Below are 27,174 nucleotides of genomic sequence, written 5' to 3'. Positions count from 1 at the left end.
AATGCACAGCTTCAGTGTAATTCTAAAGACATTTCTTTGGAAGGCAGTCCCATTTATTACAATGGGGCATCCTATGTAGTAAACATGGGATTGTAATCTTAAAATGCACCTTTATGCACAATTACTTAATAGTACCACTAAATATGATAGGACGGCTCCAAGTAACCATAAGATTGGGCTGTCAAAAATATTTAGCTGAGACCAAGTGTTACTGCATTTTTTGGGACTTAGAAAACTCAAAAGGCAAAATGTTTTCTTAGGTTCTTCAGATTTGCAAGAGAACCTTTACCTCGGCTGAGGGGAACATCCCTTGCATGCAATAGGTCCTGTATTAAATCTCAGCATAAGCCTAGTGAACAAGATCTCTTGTCTGAAATGACCACATGCAAGGTCTATCTAGCTCTCTATTGCTATAAGGCAGTTTCCTATATTCCTAACTTTCCTCAATATTGACCTGTGTAACTTACACTTTCAAAATTCTAAAGCTATTTTTGAATTCAATTACTTTTGATCTTATTAAACCCCCCACCCCTCTTTAAAACTCAAGACATTAGCAGGTAAGAGGTATTGGTCCTTTAAAACATAATGCCAGCAGTGCCAGAGACTGAGTCTTGGGAGTTAACCGATTCTTGACTACTGAAGAAAAGAAGCAGGTTATGTCTGATGAATGGAACCAACCAGGTCTGTATTAGAGTTGCAACCTTTTTTTGTTTTTTAGAAGGTGGGGACAAGATTTGTTTGATTTTACTTCCTGACAAACAGAAGTTCAATGGGTGTAGCTCTTCCTTGAAAGTAGGAATATATTCTTGCATGTCCGTCAGCTGTTCAATGTATAGAAGGTCCTTAAGAACAAAAGGTGACAACTCTAGCTGAAACAATATGGCCTGCAAAAATCGAAATTATTTTCTTTAAAAAGTTTCCTCAGTGAATCACAACTCACAAGGGGTTCACTTAGAAATAAATGTTGTTTACATCAAACCTACTAGTGGGATAGGAGAGCTGGGGGAAAAACCAACATCTGGCAACCAATGTACCTCTGGTTTCAGATAGTACATTGGTGTACAAGTCTAAAAAGCCCAGGACACAAGTTTTCATGGCCTTCTAGTGGCTATGATGGCTCATTTACCAGAAGTAATGTATTTAGCGTTAACTCTGGATGTGTATATTCGATTCTGACCAAACTAAGCCTCTTAGAGCAAAACATACACTAGGAGGCTTCACATTCTTTTCAGCTCTCTAACCCCACTATAGGGACGCAGGTGGCGCTGTGGTCTAAACCACAGAGCCTAGGGCTTGCTGATCAGAAGGTCGGTGGTTCAAATCCCCACAAAGGGGTGAGCTCCCATTGCTCGTCCCTGCTCCTGCCAACCTAGCAGTTCGAAAGCATGTCAAAGTGCAAGTAGATAAATAGGTATCGCTCTGGCAGGAAGGTAAACGGCGTTTCCGTGTGCTGCTCTGGTTCGCCAGAAGCTGCTTAGTCATGCTGGTCACATGACCCAGAAAGCTGTCTGCGGACAAACGCCGGCTCCCTTGGCCAGTAAAGCGAGATGAGCACCACAACCCCAGGGTCGTCCGCAACTGGACCTAACAGTCAGGGGTCCCTTTACCTTTATCCCCACTATAATTCTGTAATGCCTTCAGCACTGGGATGAGGGGGAGAGCAAATCAACTTTGTTATTTCATTTAGGCTTCGCCCGCTGGATTTCTGCCTGTTGTGCAACTGCTAGAAAAGAAGCTTGCTGCCGAAGTTCTGAAGAGTCCGAAGCTATTTTCCTCCTACTCTTAGGAGCCCAGTGCCCCTAAGTGGCATAATGAAGCAATAATGTTTTGGGACGGGTGGGTTTGATCTTGTTCAGATTCTATATTCTGCCATCCTTGCATGAAATAGAATATATTCATAGTGGATACAGACTTTGCCTTTCTGTTTCCAACTCGTACATACTGGCAGGTATAATGTTGGGGCGTATTATTTGCTTACTGCTAAGTAGATGTATACGTTTGTATCAATAGTTACCAAACAAAGAGTTACTGGGAGGATCACAGACTGCTTTGCTGAGTGTACATACTGCTGACATAGGCAACCCGGAAGGTAGATGATTTTGACCATATGTGGAAGCAGGCAGCAGGGGAGTTGCACAGCATGGCTGGGTGTGGCTTTGCAGCTACTTAGCAAGAGCCAGCTAGCAAAATAAGTCCAGCTACCTGGGGAGGTAAAAGGTGTAACTCTCACCGCAGAGATCTATTGTGAAAGAGTTCTAAAGCTTTCATGCTGCTTTGGAACCGCTCTGTATACATTTGGCACACCCAGAAGTTGAGCATCTTCTTGCCATAAAACCCCCATTTGGAAGGCTTTTGGACTCTTAGTGTTGCTGCAGTCGGTTTTTAACAGCCTTACCCATGTGAAAAAACAATCTCCACACAAGTCTAAAGAAGGAATTCCTAAACGTACCACAATCTTCTCTAACACCCCCCCCCCCCAAAAAAAAACATTGCTAGTCTCCAAATGTAACAACTAAATGTGCCAGCCCACTTACTGGTCTTGAAGTCCAGGAACAAAAGAGACCCATTGGCAGGGGAGGGCTTTATTTCTAGCAAGCCGCCTCCGACTTTGACTGTATGACAGACAGAAATTCAGTAAATAAAGTCCTAGCATTGAGAGGCAGTGATTGCAAAACTTTATGGGTTAAGTTTCTGCCTGCCTTGCAGCTGTTTGTGTCACAGTTACCCTGCCAGCAATGGTTAAAGTAAAGGTAAAGGGACCCCTGACCATTAGGTCCAGTTGTGGCCGACTCTGGGGTTGCAGTGCTCACCTCACTTTACTGGCCAAGGGAGCCGGCGTACAGCTTCCGAGTCATGTGGCCAGCGTGACTAAGCCACTTCTGGCGAACCAGAGCAGCGCACGGAAACACCGTTTACCTTCCCGCCGGAGCAGTACCTATTTATCTACTTGCACTTTGACATGCTTTCGAATTGCTAGGTTGGCAGGAGCAGGGACCGAGCAACGGGAGCTCACCCCATTGCAAGGATTCGAACCGCTGACCTTCTGATCGGCAAGCCTAGGCTCTGTGATTTAACCCACAGCGCCATCCGCGTCACAATGGTTAGTATAGCTTAAATAAAGAGTGCTTAGTAATAATAATTTTTATTTGTACTCCGTCCTCCCCAGCTGGAGCCAGGCTCAGGGTGACTAACATCATAAAACTATTACAGGTAGGTAGCCGTGTTGGTCTGCCGTAGTTGAAACAAAATAAAAAAAATCCTTCCAGTAGCACCTTAGAGACCAACTAAGTTAGTTATTGGTATGAGCTTTCATGTGCATGCACACTTCTTCAGATACACTGAAACAGAAGTCACCAGACCCTTATATATAGTGAGAGGATGGGGAGGGGTATTACTCAGAAGGGTGGTGGGAATGGGTGATTGGCTGATAGGTGTGGTAAACCTGTTGACTGTTAATTACTGCAATTGGTCTTACAGAAAAACTAACAGTATACAAAGAACATAAGAACAGGCAATCAATTAAAATACATCTTAAAATTAGTTCAGAGGAAATTAAAATCTGGACAGATGGCAGTCCACAGGTAAAATTGAGAGTGGCTAATATTCTCCAAGGCCAACTGTTACCACTGGTCTTATAAAGAACCTGTGAATGGGCTAGGAGGCCTCTTTAATGCTTGTTCTTATACAGAAAGAAGAATCAGATTGAACCCCGACCAAAGGCCTGGCGGAACAGCTCCGTCTTGCAGGCCCTGTGGAAGGATGTCAAATCCCGCAAGGCCTGGTCCCTTGTGAGAGAGTGTTCCACCAGGCAGGCGCCACGGCTGAAAAGTAGTAGTCATGGATAGCTTTATTCTCAATGAAATTTGCCTAATTCCATTTTAAAGCCAATGGGATAGGTGAGATTAGACCAGACATTTAAAAATCCCACCTTTAGCATCATTGTATAGGCATTTGAGTGGCCCGAAACAACATTGTTAACATGGAAACAGCACAGAACTAATAAATGCACATGAAATTAAGCACTTTACACGGGGTAGCCATGTGGCAAGTGCCCCCTAAAATGTAGCTGTCTCGTGTGAACCCAACACAGCCAGTCAGTCAACACAGCAACGTGTCTAATAATCATCCGAAGAAGACAGGTAATCCTCGTTTTATAAATAAAATGGCACATCAGACAAGTGGGACAGTAAGCAGGCATTGAGAAAAATGCCACTGGGATCCTGTGATAGTTGTATACCATTCTGGGTATCTTAACGTCAAGTGTACAGTCCCCTATCAGTCAGAAAGCATTTTGTATTTAGTTATCACACATCTGAACTGCTTTTCAATCTAGCTCTCAAAGTCCACAATACTTAGATGCCTGTATTGCTATTATATAATAGAAAAGTACCAAAGCAGAAAACTGCTCCAAATGTTTATCCCATACGCATCTATAAATTTGGAACGCTAGGCTGGGAAGTAGGCTTTTGCTTCCAACCCAATCCATGCACAAAGACTAATATGAAAGGATCAGGGGCAGGTTTCTACCTTCTCCAGTAAAAGACTATCCCCCCCCCCCCGGTGGTTGCATATTTTGAGACCTGTTTGCCAAAGGGAGTTTCTTTACCCACCTCCTGCACCCAGGGTGCTTTCTGGAGAGATCCTTCATACCCTGCAGGGAGTTTCTACCTAACATTCCAGGGAACTGACTTCTCCTTGGCCCATTATGCTACATGACTTCCAGTTTGCTGCGCAGTCCACAGTGTTGCCTTCACATACTGAAAGTGGTCAGGCTTTAGAAAGAAAAGCACCTATTCTTCCAGAAGACAACCCTTGTGTTTCCAAGCAGGACAGTGGTCACAACTTAATGGTGCAATGAAGACTTTCAAAGTCCCTAATGCCCGATCCTTGATAAACTCCACCTGGAAGAATTTGTATGGGCACGCCTTGCTTTATTCTAAACAGCAGTGTAGATTACGCTAGCAAAAAATAGCACATCCAAAGTCATCCAGAAAGCTTCAGTGCTGAGTGGGGATCTGAAACGATGTCCCCCTGACCCAAGTTCAATGCCACATCTCAATATTGGTTCTGGGTTAGGGAGAACCATTGTCATTAGAATGGATGATAGTAGGCTAGGGGGACTATGGGTTACTCCCAGTACAAGGAAGTCTTGGCCAACCTGGTGCTCTTAAGACCTTTCAGTCTAGGGCAGGCATAGGCAAACTCGGCCCTCCAGCTGTTTCGGGACTACAACTCCCATCATCCCTAGCTAACAGGACCAGTGGTCAGGGATGATGGGAATTGTAGTCTCAAAACATCTGGAGGGTCGAGTTTGGGGGGTGCCTGGTCTAGGGCTCCCACCAGTCCCGGAATGCACTGCTGCACTGGCTGAAGCTGATGGGAGTTGTAGTCCAAAACCACCAGAAAGCACCAGGCTGGCTAAGCTAGCACAAGGCAACTCCTTATTTTGTTTTGTAATTTTCGCTTTAACCAGGAATGTAGGCAGCTGCCATCTGGACATGATGTGAAAGCCAACACTGAAGCACATGGGCTGTTCTGTTTACACTTGCAGCATATCAGTGGAAATTTCCACATGATGGCTCTGTTCCATCAGCCACTCAAGACATGATTTTTATCAGAGGCCACCATAACCGGGCACTGGCGTTTACCTTATTTATTTGAAACATTTTTATACCACCCTTTTAAAAACCCCAGAGTGCTTTGTTAACATTTGACAATAAAACCAGTCTATTAAAACCTAAGAAATGCAGTTGAAACAGCAACATCCACAGTAACCAGACAATTCAAAATGGCATTGGTATCAGTGACCAGGATAGGCCTGGGGGAACAGGTATGTTCTCAGGATGCACCAAGAACTCAACAGAGCTTGTGCCCACCTCGTTTCAAGGCTCCAGAAATTGTTCCACAAACTAGAAAAGGCCCTGCCCACGTCCTGAAACTCTGGCCTACCTGGCAGCAAGTCAGTGTGCCGTGTCCAAAGTTGAAAGTCTGAGGGCCGATCCACACACATGAAGCCCAGAGTCCAAAGGTCAGAAACTGAGGTTCAGGGTCAGTCCCAAGTTGCTAAGTCTGAAGTCCAGCAGTCAGGATACAGGCCAAACCCAAAGCACAATCCCATAGAGGCCCTGAAACACCCAACTCCCTCAACATGGACAGTTGAGCAGACACAGCACCTCAGCTCTGCTTCCCTCTTTGTATTCTACATGCCGATTGAAGCATCTGGGCTTAACGAGGCATGTGACCCTCACCTGTTCTGAGCCTGCTCCAGCTGAGGAATTACATAGCGAGCTCTACCTGGCCAGCTAGGGAGCTGGGCTGTGGGTTATTGCCTGCCCCAGCCTCCTACCTAGAGAGTCTCTTCTGCTGCTCCCCACACTTCAGAGCCTGCCTTGTTTGTGGAGACAGCGGCCCTTCTGGCTCTGGTGATGGGTCCTGCTGATCTGGTTCCTGTGCATTGACCTCCAGCCCCTCACCATCCTCCATCACTCGGTGAGTATTTCCTACACCAACCTCAGCTTCCCCATTCCCAACATGCCCCAGTGTGTCCCAATCCCAGTGACACCCCTTGCTGGGATCTTCTTCCTCCTCCCAGTTCATGGCACCCTGGTTACCACCAGAGGGAATTCTTCAGGATATGGCACCACCAGGATGGCCTTTTCAGTTGTAGCCCCTCGCTTGTGGAATGAAGTAACGTAGAGATTTAACAGCCAGAATTGAAACCAACAGAGTGAGAAAGGTTCCTTTAAAGGTATATATTTGAAGAACTGGATAAATCTGCTAGATATACTATGTTGCACTTAACCACTATCCCCACCTCGAAAGTTGTGGCAGCAGTGACATTTATTTATTTATTTATTGCATCTTTATCCCACCTTTCCTCCATGGAGCTTGAGGTGGCATGTATAGTTCTCCACCTCTGCATTTTATCCTCACAACAAGCCTGTGAGGTAGGTTAGGCTGAGAGCCAATGGCTGGCCTAAGGTCACCCAGTGAACTTCATGGCTGAGCCCTGGTCTCCAGGTCTTAATCCAACACTCTAACCACTACACCACACTGCCTCTCTGGCATGTCTGGATTCAGCTTCTGCCTAATGCTGAACATTTAAAGTCACACTGCATATCTCCACAATGAGGGCAGGGCTGCCCAGGCAGGATTTTTTGTGCCATCCTTGCTGTTTTGTTCTCTGTCACCCATATTTGGTGCTTATTTTTACATTCATTAACTAACCATCATTTCATGAAACAATCAGATGTCTGTAGTGACAGTCAACAATCAGTCAGAAGTGATAATGAACAGAAGCCACACATTTAAGTAAAGCATATGCATTTTAAACATCCCTTTCCGAATGTCTGGAATTGAACTTTTTTTTTTTTAAAGTAGTCACTGCTCTAGCTGGCAGCTAGGGACCATTTTGCAAATAAGCACATGGTGACTATGTATTTTGTTGGAACCTGAGTGTTGTCAGCAGATTCGGGAACTGAAATTGGAAGAAAACAGGAGTATGGACATGACAGGCTTTACATCCAGGTAAAAGGTAAAGGGACCCCTGACCACTAGGTCCAGTTGTGACCAACTCTGGGGTTGCAGCTCTCATCTCGCTTTACTGGCCAAGGGAGCCAGCATACAGCTTCCGGGTCATGTGGCCAGCATGACTAAGCCACTTCTGGCGAACCAGAGCAGCGCACGGAAACGCTGTTTACCTTCCCGCCGGAGCAGTACCTATTTATCTACTTGCACTCTGACGCACTTTCGAACTGCTAGGTTGGCAGAAGCAGGAACCAAGCAACGGGAGCTTACCCCGTCACGGGGATTCGAACTGCCGACTTTCTGATCAGCAAGTCCTAGGCTCTGTGGTTTAACCCACAGCGCCACCTGCATCCAGGTAGGAAACTTTAAAAATGAAACCTAATATTACTCAGAGTATTGGAAACAATAACATGTTTAAGCAGGAGCAGAGCAGTTCCTTTGAATCTAGGGCGGCAAGATGCCTGCCTATGGTCCCTGACTGCACAAGCATTGCTCCAGTCTTAGGTTTGAACTTTCCTTCAGCCTGAGGAATAAATGGTGCTGGTGCTGCTGTCACTGTTGATCAGCTGTTTGGCTGCCAGAGTGATTTGCTGTTAAACAGCTGCTTACTGCCAAACAACTGCCTTGTGATTAAAGCAGCAATATTCTCCCATCACCCACACTGCAAGATAAATTCCAAGCAAGTTTTGGTAAAAACTCATGCAGTGACCACCTGAATAATGCTAAGAATATAATCTCTTCACATTAATACAGTAATGATAATTATTTGTCATTACTTGTATCATCATCATCATTTATCTAGAGACCGATGTCCCACCCTCATCAGAAGTGATCTCAGAGCAGATCACCACAATCTAAAACACAACAAATCAATTAAAATGGAAAATAAAATATATTATCAGACCTTTCTACCTTTTCATTAATAGAGTGTTCCACATAAATTATTGTAGTAGAACTAATGAAAACTCAGTAACAACAAATTGAGGGGAGGTCCTGTAGTTAGTGGCAGTAAATATGCTTTGAAGGCAACAAGACTGAAGGATCTATACACGGCATTTTCAGTTAAAAGGCAATCGGCAAAGCTAGGAGCAGAAAAATCCGTCCCTCAGACCTTGGAGCAAAGCGGGTAGGATTCAATATGTGTTCATTTATGTTACCACTACTATCTTCACACTAGAGATGAGATTCTCAAGCAAAGAGTGCCTTTGTCTCAGGCAGGGGTAAGGAAACTGTGGTCCTCCAGATGTTATTGGAATCCGATGCTGGCTGGGGTTGATGGGAGGTGGATTCCAACAACATCTGGACAGCCACAGGTTCCCTATCTCTGGCCTAAACCTATGCCCACTGTGTGGATGAAAGAGGTGAGATTTCCACCAGTCCTTTAGTGCAGCCGTGTGTGTTTTTCTTCTTTAATTAAGGTAAGTACTTACCTAACTAACCAGGTTGTTATGAGGATGCTGCTTTGAGCTCCTGGGTGGAAAGGCAGAATCCTGATCCTAACACACATACACATGTATGTAAGTTTAAGCCCAAGGCTGCAATCCTAACCATACTTACCTGAGAACGAGCGCCACTGAACATAGTGGGATTTATTTATAAGAAAGTGTGCCTAGGAATGAACAACATCTCTCACTTGAAAACCCACAGTACACTGTGCTGAATTGTGGCCTTTGCTTTCTGATAAATCAACCAAATGTACAACAATAAAACAGTGCATTGTGATGTATTAAATGCACACTGTTGGTACCTGGAGCCTGAAATAGGAAGCCGGGTCCCTTTCACTTCAGGTCAGTCTGATCAAGGAGTGAATGTCTGGGAAGATATCAGCACAGATACCTCTGCACTGCTAAGAAGGGGGTAGGGAAGAGAGCCCCAAGGCAGAATGTGCCCTTGCCTGTTTCCTTTTGGTTTTGAGAACTGCCTTCAGAAGCCTATAAAAAGTTCAGATATTTCTAAATGTGGTGTGGTTGGGCGTGCGTGTGTGGAGGGTGTTTTTTGTTTTGTTTTGTTTTCTTTGCTGCCATACATGTTTTCCACCCATAATTGTTTTAATACAAACTAGGAAAGGTTTTAAGACATCCAAACTAGGAAAGGTTTTTTACACCAGAAACAGAATATATCAAAGTGATGGAAAGTTTTTATTAACAAAGCACTATTGTATGGAATAAGAGAGTTCCCAAATTAATAAGTTATATATATTTTTAATGGGGGGGGGCAGATTACTGATGCCACAATTCTAAACTTTTTCACAACAAGTTCACACAGAGGGCTGGACTCAACTAAATACTTGTGCTAGTGGGAATCAGCACAATGAGGCTTCAAGGTATGCAGACCCTCCAAGTGTCCCTGTTTTCCAGGGACAGTCCCTGATTTACAGAAGTTATTCCGGTTTCTGATTTCATCCTGGAATGTCTCGCTTTTCCTTAGCTTAGGACATCCCCTTTTTTTAAGGAGAAATGTTGGAGGTTATGGAGTTATCCAACTCCTGAGTCGTCTGAAGACAGCCCTGTACAGGGAAGTTGTTTAATGTTTTATTATGTTTGTTATATATGTTGGAAGCCACCCAGAGTGACTGGGACAATCCAGTCAGATGGGCAGGGTATAAATAGTAAAATTATTATTATGGAACGGGACATCCCTATTTTCATTGGAAAAATGTTGGAGGGTATGGGTAGGTGGTAGTGCACATACCTTGCATATAGACACTCAGGTTTGCTCCTGGGCACTTCTGGTTAGCTTAAACCCCTTGAAAGAAGCTAAAGACCCCCAGCTAAAATAGTTTTTGAAAACAGTACAGAAACAACTGAAAATGGGTTTCAAAACAAGACAACATGGAGTCAGAGACCTTTTCATTAAGCTAGGAAAGCTTGGTTTGTCTCTTTAGAAGACAGCCTTATGTATATTCATAAACCCAACCAAGGTCCTAGGTTAATGTACCCTGCCACTCAATAGGCCTAAGGATATCTTTTGCAGTTGCTTTTAGTTCTCCACAAGCCCCATAGACTCATTCTCCTATAGTCTCCAAGTTGTATGTGTAATCTTTTCTGCCTTTGGGAAACACTCATTACCTTTCTCTGTCCTCACCAGAAGAATTTGACGAGCTCCAAGTTCACAACACCTTAAAGGGTGGCATTGTTTTCGAAGACAGCTCAGCCACTGCAATGAGGCCTCACTTAGGTTGCGGTTGACTTGAGGCACACCTTCATTTCAAAGTTACCTGTAAAAAAAAAACCACACACACAAACAAAGCCTGCTACCTATAAAAATAGCCCTGGTGTTTGGCATGAATGCCTGTTAAATATCTTTTCAAAGTATGCCTAGCACACCCTTAATTGCTTTCAAGAGCTCTCTGGCACTTTTTGTCTAGGGCCAATTCGTTCCTACGTGCAGAAATGCAGAGCTCTCAAAATCAAGCCACTCCCTTGGCTCATGCAAGGAACCTCTGCTCTACCCATTGTGACACTGAAATGTACATGGTATGTATTTATTATGTGAATTTTTAAATGGCTGAATACCAAAGGTACATCTTCCCCCTACTCTTTAAAGAAGGAATGGGATAAAGGCAGGGGGCTCCTCCAGATGACATGTTTATTGAGCATCCTTCCTAACTCGTTTGCACAACACTTACCGTATTTTTTGCTCTATAAGACTCACTTTTTTCCTCCTAAAAAGTAAGGGGAAATGTGTGTGCGTCTTATGGAGCGAATGCAGGCTGCGCAGCTATCCCAGAAGCCAGAACAGCAAGAGGGATTGCTGCTTTCACTGCGCAGTGATCCCTCTTGCTTTTCTGGCTTCTGAGATTCAGAATATATTTTTTCTTGTTTTCCTCCTCCAAAAACTAGGTGCATCTTGTGGTCTGGTGTGTCTTATAGAGCGAAAAATATGGTATGTATAGCTGAGCTTGTATCCTCTCTTTATTGAGATTTCATTCTGATTTGCTTGCAGGGAAGTTATACAACAACAAACATTTGTCTTCCATTCGCTTGTGGGGCAATTCATATATCTTCCTGTTAGCCATTTCTTCATGCCACACTTTTGATGCATTTCCCCAGTGCCCTTCAAACTGCAAAAAGTCTTATTCTTCTTCAACATGGATTTGTTGCATGAGGTTGACAGAGCCCTTTATAATAATAATTTAATAATCATAATTTATTATTTATACCCTGCCCATCTGGCTGGGTTTCCCCAGTCACTCTGGGCGGCTTCCAACAAAACATTAAAATACAAGAATTCATCAGCTATTAAAGGCTTCCCTAAACAGGGCTGCCTTCAGATGTCTTCTAAAAAATAATAATAATTTAATCGGCTTTTACTGCTCCAGGTGTGCTCTTGGATCCCTACCACAAAATAGTCTGGAGCTACCCATAACACATATCCATGAACAGGAGGAGGTGGGGAGCAGGGTGACTCTGGTTTTACCCTTCCACCTTTGCTCTTGAAAAGACATGCACACAGCTTGCAGATTGACTCCTGGTTGCCTCTTGACCCTCCTGCTTCGGTCAAGCTGTCCACTTCCTGGTATGTTTACTCAATCAACCGTACGTCTGGTATTTTTTTTTTAAGAGCAAATGCTTCAGGGTTTCCTCCCATCACCACAGAACTACTACAGTGCCTTCCCTTTTTTTAACCTCTACACAATAGCATTCCGAAGTTTATATAAAGCATCAGGAAGGTTCTGACCAGGGACTTATTTGAACACCCTTCCAGCCACAACCACCACATGCTGAGGGCAGCTGTGTGCAGGCCAGTGCCACATGGAGAAGTCCGTGTGGGTCAGGATTTTTGCAGACTGCTATGAATGGTTCTCATCTTGAGAGCAAGTCCTAACTGCTCTAGGCTAAGAGTCCAAGATGCCTAGGAGACATGTCTGTGCTCCTGGGAGAGTAAGAGAAGATAACAAGCCAACTGATTTCAATGCATTTTCTCTGGAGGATGTTGATTCTGTGTTCTGTCTTTAACTAAACTGAAATAACAGGTCTGACATCCTTTTGGTGGGGGTGGGGATGGGGAAAAGCAACCGGATCCAGTTTGTCCTTTTGATTGATTTCCCAGCATCAGCACTGAACTCACTGACAACTGGGAGCCAAATCAATCGGCTTAGCTCAACCGAACATGCTGATAACTAAGTTGCGCAGCAGCTATCTGCCAAAGCAGAGGTTTCCTCCAAAATGATTTCTCTTTTTTTATGTGTATGCACGTGTGTGTGTGTGTGTGTGAGAGAGAGAGTCTCTTTACCCAGACAGAAAAGTAAGATAAGAGGTAGCTCTATGTACAAAGCAGTTGTGCTCAAATTCCAGTGTTAAAGTACTGCCATATCGCTCTCTTTTGACCTGTTCTGAGATATGGCCTTAAGATCTTGTCGTTACATTCTCCAAAGCAAAATAAGTTTAATTTCCTATTAAGAATGGATACCAAGGAGTCACTGGAAAACAGGACTGTTGATGTTATTTCAAGTTACTGCTTAGGGCCACCAACAGGTGAGCAAGTGGCTTCAGGCATTTGACATGGATGCAGTGCCGCCTCCTTTCATGTAGCAATTCTTCAGCATTCTGCAGTAAACTGCTAAAACCACTGAGAATTATACTAGGGAAAGGGTTTGCTTACAGAGATTCCCAAACTTATTTGGCCTACTGCCCCCTTTTCGGGGGGGGGGGGAATACTCACGCCCCCTGGAGATCTACCTTTAAGCAAACAAACAGAAAGATGCAGACAAATTTGAGTTGTTTAATTGTCTTCTCTTCTTTCTTTATGCTTCCACCCCCCCTTATTTTTATTCAATGCCCCCCAATTGCAGTGGAGATTACTACTGCCCCCCTGGATCATTCCAGTGTCCCCCCAGGGGCTGGTATCACCCACTTTGAGAAACGCTGCTTAAGAGGAAGGGTGAGAGGTAAGGAGCTGGCCACTCAGGGATCACTTCCCATCAGTTGCAAAAGCAGGAAAACAAAAGGTTTTGTCACTTGTGACTGGAAAATCAAAATATTCCCGCCACCCCATCCCCCCCCTCTCTCTCTCACACACACACACACATACACACACTAAACAATTATCTGCTCCCCTTTAACAATGTCTCAAATATGCCACCAAAGGATATCTCATAGCAAGGTGGCTCCTAAGTTGCTCTTTACTCAGAAACACAGCTGCATCAAGGAGGACTGCCCTTTGCACCCTCCCCCAAATTGTGCAGATGTTTTCCTGTCATGTCCAAGTGTCCCTCCCAAACAATGCTTTCCAATGTGTTGAAATCAGCCCTCTCAAGTTATGCTTCTCCTCCAAAGCAGAAGCTCTGACCTGAAATAGTAACATCTAAAAATATTCACTTGCCCTGGTCGGTTCCTCCACATTTTTCAATGAGCCCAACGGACAGGATTTTGTGCTTTACTTCTTAGCAAGGGCTTTTTGTTAAACAATAAGCTGATCAATAAAGCATCAAACCATCGCCAAGCAGGAACCTTCTTTAGTGAGGGGCAGCTCTTGTCTGAGCTTTTATAACGGGTGTGTGAGAAATAGTCCCCAGGCAAGCAGAAGATTCACACAGTTCAACGTAGAGTCTCAACCTCTAGGCTGGTCAAGGAACGACAGTAGGGTGAAGAGTGCTGCAGTATGGGAGCTGCTTGTTCACCTGACACACACCTCATCCTGTCTTCTCACAGGCACCTTGAGATATACCCCAATTTGATAACTGAAGGTTGGTTCACACATATACATGCAACGTTTGATGGATTCATTCAACATTTGAATATGTGAGTGGCAATCCCGTATGCAAACTGATCCCATTGAAAACTGGCGAAACAAACATTCTACCTGCGGTGTTAAATCTGGGGGTCAGCATAATAATAATTTGGTACTGTAGTCATTGATCAATGATTGCGATAGCACAAGCCTTCCCTGAGAAAGAAGAGGCCTTGAGCCATGGGTGTAGCCAGGATTTTTGTTAGGGAGGGCAGGACTTTGGGGGGGGCAGAACCTACGTGATTGGTCAGTTAATTATTTCTGTTGTTTTACTTGATGGCTACACCTGTACCTTGAGCTGTTGCTGGTAGCCATGAATAGGGTGGGGGAACCTTAGCTCAGTGCATAGGAGCCAACTCCTAGGGGCTGAGGTCCCTTCGCCCCCCTCCAGTAAAATATTTGAGAGGACTGAGCCCCCCCCCCAATAGATGGGCATTACCATTCAAATAGTGTGCGTGTGTGCTGCGTTTTGTGATCAGTTATGTGATGTTGGGCTTACCTGGGCCTCCTCAGTATTTTATTTAAGTTGGCACCCCTGGTTCAGTGACAAGAGCATATGCTTTGCATTCTGAAGATACTAGGAGAACTGTTGGCGGTCCAAATGCACCAATGTAGTTTCCTCTAACTGTTGTGGACCCCATCAGTCTCAACATGTATTAGTCATTGGTGGAGGATAATGGGAGTGAAGAGTCCCACATTATCTGGAAAGCACCGAAAAAGCCTGTAGTGAGCAACACTAAGCTGGATGGACAAATAGTCTGTCTCGATATAAGGCAGTGCACTGCATCTTAGGAGTATATTGGGGTCTCGGGGTCTCTTCTTGAGTATCCAAGACATACCAGAAATCAGTAGATTTCAATGCGAAGGAAGATGCCTTTAAGGCCACAGCAAGAAACAAATTGACATTCCGGCAATGCAGCCATCTTTCGGTCCCTGCATGCTGCACATAGTGCAATAGTGAAGGAATGGACACGGGAGACCAGCAACTGTTAAAGGTGATGACCTTCAGATGAGATATTGAACTGACCTCTGTTCTGGTGGCTGTCCAGGTGGAGATTAAGAATTCCACAGAACACTGTTTGCAGAACACCATCTTCTGCTCCAGATCTTCTGCTAATGCAGGTTTGGATTTCAAAAGCCGAACTAGCAGTCCCAAAGGAAGAAGCATCCCGGTTCACGCGATGGAATGCTACAAGAGGAAAACAAGCCGAAACCTGTTGTTGTTGTTGTTTTAAATGGTTAAATATTAGCCCAGGTCACTAAGCTGAATGCAACCACCTGTACTTGATGATGGAGGCTGAGATAAGGAAGCCTCAACAATACAAATGCAACCGGTGGAGAGGCCAGTTTGGGCAGGCTGAATTGGAGGAAGTTCCAATTGCACCCAGAAATGCCACATGTTCAAATGCACCAAAGATGCTGACATTCAGGAGCACCTGAAGAACTGGGGGTGGGGGACCTCAAGCCTGGGTGGCTAAATGTGGCCCTGGACACCTCTCTATCTGGCCCTGAGGATTCTCCCCAGCCACACCCTTTACTGGCCCTGCTACACACCATTCGCCAGTGCTTTTGCCTGGCTGGAATATGTCCTTCAACTCTGACAATCCCTCTTGCTTCCCTGGATAAGAATAATAGAATCATAGAATTGTAGACTTGGAAGGGACCGCAAGGATCATCCAGCCCCCTGAAATGCAGGAATCTTTTGCCCAATGTGGGGATTGAACCCACAATCCTGAGACTGAGAGTCTCATGCTCTACCAACTGAGCTATCACAGAGGATAGCGTGGGGGTGTGAGAATGCTTGCAGAAACAAATTTAGTCATTGCTCCACCTCCTTTTTCCTCTGGCCATGCCCACCAGGTGCATGTGGTCCCCAGAAGCTTGTGGAGAAGGGAAATATATGTAAAATTTTTCATTTCATTTCTATACCACTTTATATTATTAAGGAAATAATAATAATCTCACAATGCATTAAAACTAATATAATAAAATAATAATAATAATAATAATAATAATAATAATAATAATAATAATTTTATTTATATCCAGCCCTCCCCAGCCAAACTGGGCTCAGGGAGGCTAACATCAAAGTATATAATACATTAAAACATAAAATCCAAAGTATATAAAACATTGAAACATAAAATCCAAATGAAACAATCCAGAATAAAACATTACTGAAGAAAGTCAAACATAAAGTATACATTCAAAGCAACAAAATTAGCAGGAAACTAAAACGTTTTCTTAAAGATTTCCAAATAAAAAAATGACAAAGGAGAATTACAACTACGGAATGTGCATTGAACACAGCAAAGTTACCAAAAATGAAAAGAGAAATTCCTTAAACATTTCAAAATAAAACATGACTAAAGTCAAATATAAAATACAAATAATTAACAAGAGAATAAAATATTATCTCAAGCATATCTGCTGTTGTTGCAACCAATCCTGCTCATGGTGGCTCATGGCAGGCAATGGCTGTGGAAGCTCAGGCTGACTTGGGTCTGCATGAAGTGAAAGCCAAGGTGGCCTGTGGCCCCCGGGGGGGGGGGGCTGTAGAAGGCTTCCCACCTCTGAACTGAGCCAAGCTACACTTTTGTCAATGAGTTTTCTTAAGAATGACATCAGGTGCCTGGATCACCTCCAAATATTTTAAGCAGAAGAAGCTGATCTGCCATGCTTTTTTAACCTTGCAGTTTCAACCTGGCAATAATCCTTCGTAACAAGAGGTGAAAACTGGAGCAGGGGCACTGAGGCTGGGAATGATAAAGAGAATCTGAAACTGGTGAAAAGTTAAAAGCTATCTACATCCCTATCCAGGCATTCTCCTTTCTTTCTAAAGAGAAATTAAAATTGCATCTTTTTTTTTAAATTGCCACCGAAATGACATTGCACGCTGAATTAAAATGCTGAGCCCACCTTTAATTTCCTCCTCTTTACATGCAAGTTCATGACTGGCAGGTTGTGTCGCCCTGTTCTTATCATGTTAAAGGCCACCATGGCAAAAAGCCAGAAAGTGCTTTCATAGTCTTTTGACACGGTGCTGGGGATTTTTCTTGTCTGAATAGCAAGGCCTTATTCTCCCCGTTTCCTCTGTTCCCCATTATATAGCCCAGCAGCCATTCAAATCGAATAATGGTGTGTTGTGTTTTGTTTGTTGGCTCTGAACACACCAGCAGCAGTGAAGATGTGTGGGGCGCACTCACAATCCTTGGAAACGGTTGATGAAATACAAACTCTTGGGGAGGGGTGCGGTGCGGGTGGAAGCACACAAAAGGCGGGTGTCAAAAGGGTCACTTTATTGAGCCACAGGGCTTTTGATTCCGGCCACCAGTACGAAAGGACGACTTGCTGTGAGACATCAAAAGGAAACAACCTCTCCCGATCACTTTCTGTCACGGCTTGTGCAAACAGCAATGTCACAGAAATGTTAAATGCTTGAGAGCCATGTGCCAGAGCCGAATCACAAGGCACCTTCAGCCATTACACGCAGACGCAACCCAAGCCTGCAATCCTAAACTCCCATTATTGGGGAGCAAACCCCGCCAAACTTGGTAGGGCTTCTAAGAAAGCATGTACAGGCTTGCACAGTTGGTTTTGCCAACAGTGCTTAAGCATGCGGATAGAAGATCAGAGCCCTCTCGCACAATCCCCCCTCTTTGTGGCTGTGTCTAAAAAAATGCTCAGTGTGCACCTGGGATGTTTAGCACACCAGCACAAAGCCTATTTTGTTGGTGGTGGGTTAAACCGATCTGCATGGAACTCTGTGCATGCAACCGTCTTAGCATGTGGCTATATCACAAGCATATCACTTCACATGCACCTCTTGTGAGTGATCATAGAATCAGAGAATTGCAGAGTTGGAAGGGACCCACAGAATCATCTAGTCCAATGCAGGACTATGCAACTGTCCCATACAGGGATAGAACCTCCAACCTTGGCATTATCAGCACCACACTCTGACTAACTGAGCTATCTAGACTCTTTTGTGAATGGCCAGAAACCTGAAAAATTCCCATGTCTAGGTTTTTATTGTTTATTAATGAAATTTAGAATTATTTTCTCAGTCTTGTCCTCACTCATGATGCACCAAAACACCTTAATTAACAAAGATGACACTTAGTCTAAAAATAATATAAAATCCAGAATGTACCTCAATTGTAATGAGTTGGATGTGGAGAGGATTGCCTTATGTTTTGAATACTGAGGACTATCATTTTATTTTTTATTTAATGCCCTTCATGCAAATATATCCTAGGCAATTCACAGTAATATTTTTTAACATCATACAATTAGATAATTAAAATGCTGATGATGCCCTCCCCAAACAATTAAAGGCACTTCCCAAATTCACTATGCCTTCAAAACCAACTTCGGTGACTCAATTAACGTATAACCTTCCTTTCCCATCAGAACATTTAAAAAAGCATTTCACTTTAAAAATCAACTAGCTGTGATGTTTACATTGTACCTCCGTTCTCGGAGGCAGGATACCTCTGAATGCCAGGTGCTGGGAAGTGAGAAGAGTGATGCTGCATTCTGGTCCTTCTTGCAGGTTTCTCATAGACATCTGATTGGCCGCTGTAAAAACAGGATGCTGGACCAGATGGGCCATAGAGACCTGATCCAGCAGGCTCCTCTTACATTCTTTTACCCAGATGCTTAAAAGACAACAGCACATGCACCAGACAAACTTCCCGGGGGCGGGGTGGGATTATATAAATAGAGCAGCACAACTCCCCCCTCCCACAAAGCCTTCTGCTCCCTTACTGCCAACCGCTTGATTTCTGAAGGTGGTTGCCTTCCAAGAAGGACCTCCATCTAGCTTCGCTCCCAGGTTGCAGGTTGATATGCTGATTTATACACAGGGATGACTTCTAAACTCAAGGTCTTCCATAGGCTGTGACCCACTGACATGTTCGAACTTTTGGAAAGTTCTGCTCTGCATGCAAAGTGAATGGGGCACTTTCGGCCGGTGGGGAGGCAGCCCGAGGCAGGGCTTCAGCCAGTCCTGCAGCACCCTCATGAGATCCCATGGGAAATTGTAGCATCCCATGCAATGGGGGTAGTAGAGGGTCAAGGACAGGGGTCCCCAAACTAAGGCCCGCGGGACAGATAAGACCCAAGGGACTCATTTATCCGGCCTGCGGCAACCCACGCCACCACTTGCTCTTACTGGCGCTGCGCGGCTGCCCACTTCTGGGTCGGAGGAGCACCAGAAATAGCTTGTGCACATGCACAAGCGTTATTTCCGGTGCACATCCGGGTTGGAGGAGGCCCGTGCACATGAGCACAAGCTATTTCTGGTGCTCCTCCAACCTGGAAGTGCGCCAGAAATAGCGTGTGTGCATGCGTATGGGCACGTGCTCCCCTGCCCTCCGAGTGAGTGGCGCTGGAGACACCGGCCCGAGGCGCGGGATAAGTTTGCTGACCCCTGGTCAAGTGCTTAAAAGCCACAGCCACAAAGAGGTTGGCGCCATTTTGCCCTATGTGCTTTCCCACTCGCTTAGTGAGGCCTTGTTAGGGCCTGTCTATGCTCTTTGGGTCACTGGTTAACAAGTCCAGAAATGATCCCCCCCCACCTCAGTTGGCTCTGGGTTTCCCACCTCTTTCCCTCAGTGAGCACTTTGACATGCTAGGCGTTCTCAATCTTCTGCCACTACTCCGTGCACAAACAGCATTGGGCAGGATCAGACTAGTAAGGATGTCCCCATAAAGGGCCTGGAGGGGATGATAGGTTCAAGGCATGGTCCTAGCTCGCATGGGGCCCCACCTGGCTGGGAGTGGACCTCTCCCCCAGAAGCCCAGCGGGATCCGGGGTGCTTGGCTTGCCCCACAGCGGGGTCTGACACTGCGGCCAGCTCCCATGGGCTGGTTGGGTGCTTCCCAACCATCAAACAAAATGCCACTCCAATAGCAAGGGCTGGCTGGAATGAAGAACTTGCCTTTGCCCTCGTGCCATGCCAACCCCACTGACCTGCCATATAATCAATAAAGCTGCACTTGTTTTCACCCAACACTCTTGAGTAGCGTGTGCCCTTCCTACAAAAACCACGAGCCACAAACCTGAGATTCCCTGGTTGGTTAAGCAACTTCAAGGCCCTTGCTCTCCAATCTTACTGTTCTTTATCCTTCAGATAGCCATTCAAGTGGAGAATGCCTCCAAACAGAGGACAGCACTCTGGAAAGTAGGACACGTGGCTGTGCTGGCTATATCTCACGTAAAAATGGGATTCTGGTTTCCGATCTACTTAATTTAGTTTTCACAGCCTCAAATAAGTAGGACAACTGCCTAAGTGGCTCATTTGTGCCAGTTTTCTCCTTCGCCTTCTTTACACAACTGTTCATGTTTGGATCGGAAGCACAGGAAGTGTGTACAGAAAGGCCTCTTCCTCCCCAATTTATGAAAGCTTTTCTTGGATAGAATGCCAGGCTGCGCTTAAAAAAAAATCACATTGGCATCAATAATATAAGCAGCATCATAGGCATATTCTTCTTACCAAGCATAAGCGTAGCCAAGAGGGGGCAGAGGGGACAGCTGCCCCCCCCCCTAGATCAAGTAAAACAATAGAAATACTTAACTAACTGACCAATCCTGCTCCCCTCTAACTAAAGTCCTGGCTATGCCCATATTACAAAGCCACATACAAAAATACACACAAAAAGCAAACCTCAAGTTAGTAGGCCAAAGGGGTGCAACGGGTTAGTAAACATCTTCTGCTGGAAGCCATACTCTTTTCTTCCCTTTTCTGCATTATGCTAACACCGCTTCTTTCGTCCACCCAGCAGGCTGCCAAGGAAGGGACCAGTCATTTGAAATTAAGCTAAGGGCTATATGAAATCCTAGGGTAACTGATTGCCTGTCCCTGATGTTATGCAAGGGACTCCTTCACTTTCCCGCTGCAAGCCTCCCCCGCCCCCCCAAAAAAATATGGCACTGAACAAAAAGCCTCCTATTAACTCCAACAATTTTTCCTTCAAGCCTAATTCTCAGGAAAGGAAGGGAAGGAGGTGGACACTATATGCCCCACAGTTCCCCATCTAGTTGCATCAATATTCTGATTCGGTATACATGCTTGGCTGGTTGTGATGATGGTCCCAAGAGACTGGTTTGGCCCTATTATATTGATTAGTGGTAATCCCTTTCCTTTCTATTTGAGACTTTCACAACACGTAAGTGATGGAGAATCTGAAAGACACCTGTGGCTGCTGGGTGCTTTGCTGAAGTTAAAGTACCTTCTGCAATGTCTGGAAGTTTGTTTATTTATCAGATTTCTTACCTGTCCTTCACTGCATTGGCCCACATCCAGCCCACTGTGGCCTCCAAGCTGGTCTGGCACCTGATGTGCCTCTCCTGATTCAGGTGAGAGATGGAGGGGGGGGGGGAGATGGTGACACTTCATTCCAAATTCCCTGCTGACAGCACTCAGCAGCTCCAGATACAGTGGTACCTCGGGTTACATACGCTTCAGGTTACAGACTCCGCTAACCCAGAAATATTACCTCGGGTTAAGAACTTTGCTTCAAGATGAGAACAGAAATCGTGCTTCGGCGGCGCGGCAGCAGCAGGAGGCCCCATTAGCTAAAGTGGTGCTTCAGGTTAAGAACAGTTTCAGGTTAAGAACGGACCTCCGGAACGAATTAAGTACTTAACCCGAGGTACCACTGTCAATAGCATGGTGGAAAAGATGAAACCGTGTAGGATGCCACTGGACAATTCCCGTGGTTCTTACAATCAACCCCCCCCCCCCGCCCACTCTGCACTCCATCTTGTGCTCATTATATCTCTACAGTTTGTGCCTCACTTTGGGTGTTGCTTTGCTGGCAACCCAGTTCCTATCCTTGTCAGTGGGAGGAGGTTTGTAGCTCAGTGCATATGCTTTCCACACAAATGTTACCATTGTTTGCAGGGAGAGCTAGGGAATAATCCCATATGAAACTCTGGAGAGAAACCCCAACAGTCAGTGTAGAGACAATGCTGAATGTTGGCCGAACCACTCAATTGACTTGGTGTAAGCTGGGCCAGCCCTGCTATTAGGCAGAGTAAAGCAGCCTCCTTAGGTGGCAGATGTGGACGGATGGAGAACAGATACTGTGTGGATTAAGCAGCTTGCCCTGTACCTCTTAAGCTTGCCTGCTGGCCTCAGGTGTGGTGGAGGCTCTGTCCCATTACCAGTGCTGAAGTAAGATTCACCTGCCAGTCCTAGGCTTGCCATGCGTCCAGAATTTCCCAGAGATATCTGGAATACTGCAGTTCAAAGCAGTGTCCGGGTGGAAATTGCAAAAAACAACAACAAAAAGTCCGGGAAAATCTGGACGTGTGGCAACCCATGTCGGCAGTGTCGTTTTGGGCAATTTCTGTTAAAAATTGCTCAGAAACTTTATTTATTTATTTATTTTTTGCAGCCTCTTGTGTTCTTATGAGACAGTATGGAAAGTGAGCATGATTTGCAGACACTGTTCTGTATTTTTAATGGGTGCTTGGCTTTTAAAAAAAATAAAGGCTAAGAGATATAAGATAGCACGGCTATAAGCAGAAGGCTTGTGCAAGTTCAGAAGTGCTGTGAACTAGAACAAATCATGTAACCTCCTCTTTTTCTTTTATTACACCAGGCAGGTACACTTGAAAATGTACTGGGCATGAGTAATAAATTAACTAAATATCAGTGTTGTCCAAGTAATCTGCCAGCATTCAGGAGGGCAGATTGATAGATAGGTAAAAGCAAAAGGGTACATTATCATTAAGCTGCAATTACATTCTCTGGTTGGAGCTATCTAAAAATGTAGCAGAACCTGGAGCAGAGAAAAGTGACAGATGCTACAAGCAAAAAGGAAAAAAAAACCACCCTTGATTTCACAGCAAACTCCTTTTTTATATAATTAATGCAAAACGGCAGTTAGTAACCATTCCAGTTACTCCTCCAGAGTGCAATCCTATGTTCCGCTTATTCTGAAGTAAGCTGCATTGGATTCACTGGTGCTTATTCCCAGGTAAAGGTGCATAAGCTTGCATGCTGAGACCATTAACAGTGCAATCATACGTATATGTGTCTACTCAGAAGAAAGGCTAGTGGTTTTCAGAAGCTGGCATAGTGTTGCAATCAAAATGGATTAATGTGACACGCCAGCTATAAGGTGCTTAACGTCCTTGAGTGCTGCTGTGGTGTGCAGGCTTGTGAGTTAGGGAAACATGCCGCCTAGGGAGTTCTAGGATGGTAGTGTAGTGCAAAGGTTAAAAATTCATCTTTCAACCTCAGATCTACTTTCTACTCATGAAACGTACATGATAATGAGGTAAGGAATTCCTTTCACCTTGCTGAGAAAAAAGGCCATGTAAATAAATTGATAATGAAATGGTGCTGTTGTTGTTTTTTGTCTGACTTATCCAATAGCTTTCATTTGTCATGTCTGCTGCTGTTTTATTTTTTGTATGTAAATTTATTTTAGCTATATATTATTTGGACATTTGGAGATATAAAACCCAATAAACAATAGCTCAGGCCTTGTTGAGCACAACCAAATAATGGCTTCCATTCATATTGTATATTCAACAAGCTTTAAATCAAGTCAGTGGCTGGTTTCATAGGCAAGTTACACCTGGAAAGAATACAGCCACCCATCCTTCAACCATCAGTTCTAGGAATACCTGCTTGGGACTGCATATGGCACAGGACAGTACCCACCAAGAAAGTTCCTTTAGATCAGACTTTCCCAACCTGATGCCATCCAACTGCTTTGGACTACATTCCCCATCAGGCCCAGCCAGAATGGCCAGTGGTTGTGGGTCATGGGAATTGCAGTCCAGCAACATCTGGATGCCACAGGTTACGATGACAAATTCCAGATGTTAAGAGAGATAGCTCAAGATATGCTTGAGATATGGAACAGCAAATGCCTGCCCTACCCTTATTTCAAGGTAATTAGCCATAGTACCCTAGGTCAGTCAAGTTGTTTTGGCACCTGAAGCAGATAAATCACCCAAATGACAGTCCTGCTCCCAGTCACGAAAAACACAACAATGAATTAAAGTATTAACAATTTGCTGTCCTTTTATAACACCCCAAATCATCTGCCTGAGGAGGCTCCTTCACTCTGCCTCACAGGAAGGCTGCCCAGACTAGCACTGTGGGCTATTTAAACTCACCGCAGAATAACCCCAAGACAAATTGGAAAGTTTTGTTGTGTCCTCCCCTAGCACCAATCAACATCAGTGAAAGTGTCAGCCTAGAAAATTAATAAATCTATAAACAGCAGGAAGAACCTTCCTTTAAGAGGTTAAAGCAGGAAACATCTTACTTTCTGCAAAAATTTACTGGCAGTGCCTCATCCTGACTGAAAACCACAGGAGGCCATTTGTGTTGAAAATGGGAAGGAGGAATTCTGGCCATTTTGCAAGGAACTCGAGGAGCTGTCTCATTTTGCTGATTCTTGAAGCTGCCTCAGCATTTGGTAACCTAATATCTCGGCATCGCTTAAACATTATGCTAATGAAAGGCTTTTGTGCAACTGCTTTACATTAAGCCTTGCCCACAGGAAAGTACAAGTTGTCATGTATTATTATTATTATTATTTTAAGAAGACAGATGGCAACTGTTATTTGTGAACAAGCCTCCGACTCAGCCCAGTTCTCCTCAAATCCAAGCTGCTCCCCTGCAGTGGCAGCGGCACGGAGACGGCAGCCAGAGGGAGGCTGCCAAAATCCACTGGCTGCCTATGGCGCTCCGTTGCTCTTCGAGATTTCACAGGATGCGCTGCCGAGAAAGCGGCTGTGTGAAAGCTCCTACGGGGGGGCCAAGCCACCGAGCTTCCTGGAGGAAGTGGTTGCTCATCACTCTAACCTGAGAAAAGAGGAAAGATGATTGGCTGCAACCCAATCCTTCACCAGCCCCCAGTAGCACCTCAACTATGGGCATCAGACTGAAACTTTTCCATTGCCCACTCCAGCTCCCTTCCGCTTGTGCCTCTGCTTCCCAACCCCTTTACGTTCTGCAAGATGCCTATGCTCTTAGCTTCTAGGGCCGGCCACTTGATTTCCAGACAGCTGTTCCAGGACATCAGTACTTGTCTCATGTCTTCCCTAGCCCTCAATAGCCCATTGGCTTTGCTCCACTCCCTTGGTGCTGTTTTGCCACAGCTTTGACACAAGGGTGGGGAACTTCTAGATGTTTTTGGACTCCAGGTCCCATCACTCCTGGCCATTGGCCATGCTGACTGGGGTTGAGAGGAGTTGGGATCCAACAGGCTCCCTGTCCCTGTTTTACCATCTCACCTCCTATGGTCAGAAGGCATCAAGGAAGGGCAGCAGGTCAGCTGAGTGGTAGAGCATCTGCATTTGATCCAGGATGTCTCAAGTTCAAGCCCCAGCATCTTCAGGTAGCGTTGGGAGAGGCTTCTGCCTGAAGCCTTGGAGAGCTGTTGCCAGTAGGTAAATAATACTGAGCAAGATGGACCAAAGGTCCGACTCAGTATAAGGTAGCTTCCTATATTCCTAAATACAGGGCCAGGCCAGCCATTAAGCAGGGTGAAGCCTCAAGGGGTGGACAGGACACACCACTCTTGCCTTTTGGTGGCACTGAAGTCCCCCAATGGTCACTATTGGGACTGCTCCTTTTTAACTTGTTCATAAATGACTTGGAGTGAACGGATTACACCCAGTTGTTCAGGCTGGTAAGAACAGCAAGGGATTGTAAGGAGCTCCAAAAGGATCTCTCCAGGCTGGGCGAATGGGCATTCAAGTGGTGAATGCTGTTCAGTGTAGGCAAGTATATATATTGGAACAAAAACTCCTAACCATATACCATATACCAGCACGGCAGCTGCAGGCACACAAGTATCTAGAGAGGCTTTACCTGGCCCCCCACTGAATTCAGACTTAAAACAAGTGGGGGGAAGCTCTGGCCTGCTGGCCAAATTTGGCCCTCCTGGACTCCCCATTTGGCTCACATCACATATCTGTTTCAGGCAAGCCACACCCACTTGTTTATATCTGATGTCGTTGATGAAGTCTGACATGGTGTAGGGAAGTACCAAAGGGGGTTTGCAGGCCCTGTCAATTGGGGGTGCCTGCAAAGCACTTTGTGCTGTACTTCCGAAGCAGCAGATAACTAGCTGATCATTGGCCTTTTGGAAGTGCTGCCAAAAGGGCTTTGCAATCCATGTGCTTGGGAAGTGCTGCATACAGGGATTGTAGAAACAAAACAAAATAAAAGTGCAGTGCTTCCCAAATGTGCAACAAGCTCTTTGACAGGTGTCACTCATCTGAATCATTATGATGTCAGATAATACAATTTTGATGCAAAATCTGCATGCATGATTCACCCCTGTGGCATAGGACAATATGGATTTGGATTACATGGGTTACAATAGCTCACATGTGCACCATTTGTTGAATGGGCACTGATGTTAAAATTTTTCTCATGAGTTAAACCCCGCCCCCACTTCCTCACCCTAATAGTACAATGCTGGTCATGCAGATCAGAATCACCATCTGTACAAGTAAAGACAAACTCCTTGTACAATTCGTTTCAACAGTTCAGTGGTTAGTTGGACAGAGAGCTGGTGGCAAGGCATCACCTGATCGCAGTGACCTCTAAGTCTACCTCCCTTGGTGTTATCTGGATCATTTGCTCCATAATGTGTCCTTGTTGGGGCAAGGGAACTTCTAAGTTGCTTTAATTAAGTTCAACTTGAAGTAATATAAATATACCATTTTTTCCATGCAGCACAACTTCAGACCGCAGTCCTAGTACACTTTGAAGAAAGGTTTTCTAAAGTACAGGACATTTTTCCACATAAATATGTTTTAAATCTTAACATTCACTCTTAAAACACATTTATGTGGAAATAAGTCCTGTTGGTTTTAAGCAGCTTTCTTCCAAATAAGTAAACACTAAGAGAGAGGTGAAGGTTACAGTA

General features: G+C 44.8%; 1 long non-coding RNA gene across 4 annotated transcripts in view; it reads right to left on the bottom strand.

The window, feature by feature from the left end:
• The window catches only part of LOC310710041, a 46,111-nt gene that overhangs the window by 6,125 nt on the left and 12,812 nt on the right, over nucleotides 1-27,174 (bottom strand). Inside the window, exons 2-4 of one of the 4 annotated variants that reach the window (XR_014527749.1) lie at nucleotides 21,540-21,613; nucleotides 15,287-15,448; nucleotides 10,612-10,744 (exon numbers count right to left, since the gene is read on the bottom strand). This is a non-coding gene — a long non-coding RNA (uncharacterized lncRNA). Of the gene's footprint in view, nucleotides 1-10,595; nucleotides 10,745-15,286; nucleotides 15,449-21,539; nucleotides 21,913-27,174 lie in introns of those variants that run through there. The other 3 variants (XR_014527750.1, XR_014527751.1, XR_014527752.1) reach the window with 3 other exon arrangements.

Source organism: Podarcis liolepis, assembly GCF_965112155.1.
Source record: "Podarcis liolepis genome assembly, chromosome: 6".
In the NCBI taxonomy this organism is placed as follows: Eukaryota; Metazoa; Chordata; class Lepidosauria; order Squamata; family Lacertidae; genus Podarcis; species Podarcis liolepis.
Note: the sequence above shows the minus strand (reverse complement) of the source record. Positions and strands in the feature narration are given on the sequence as shown.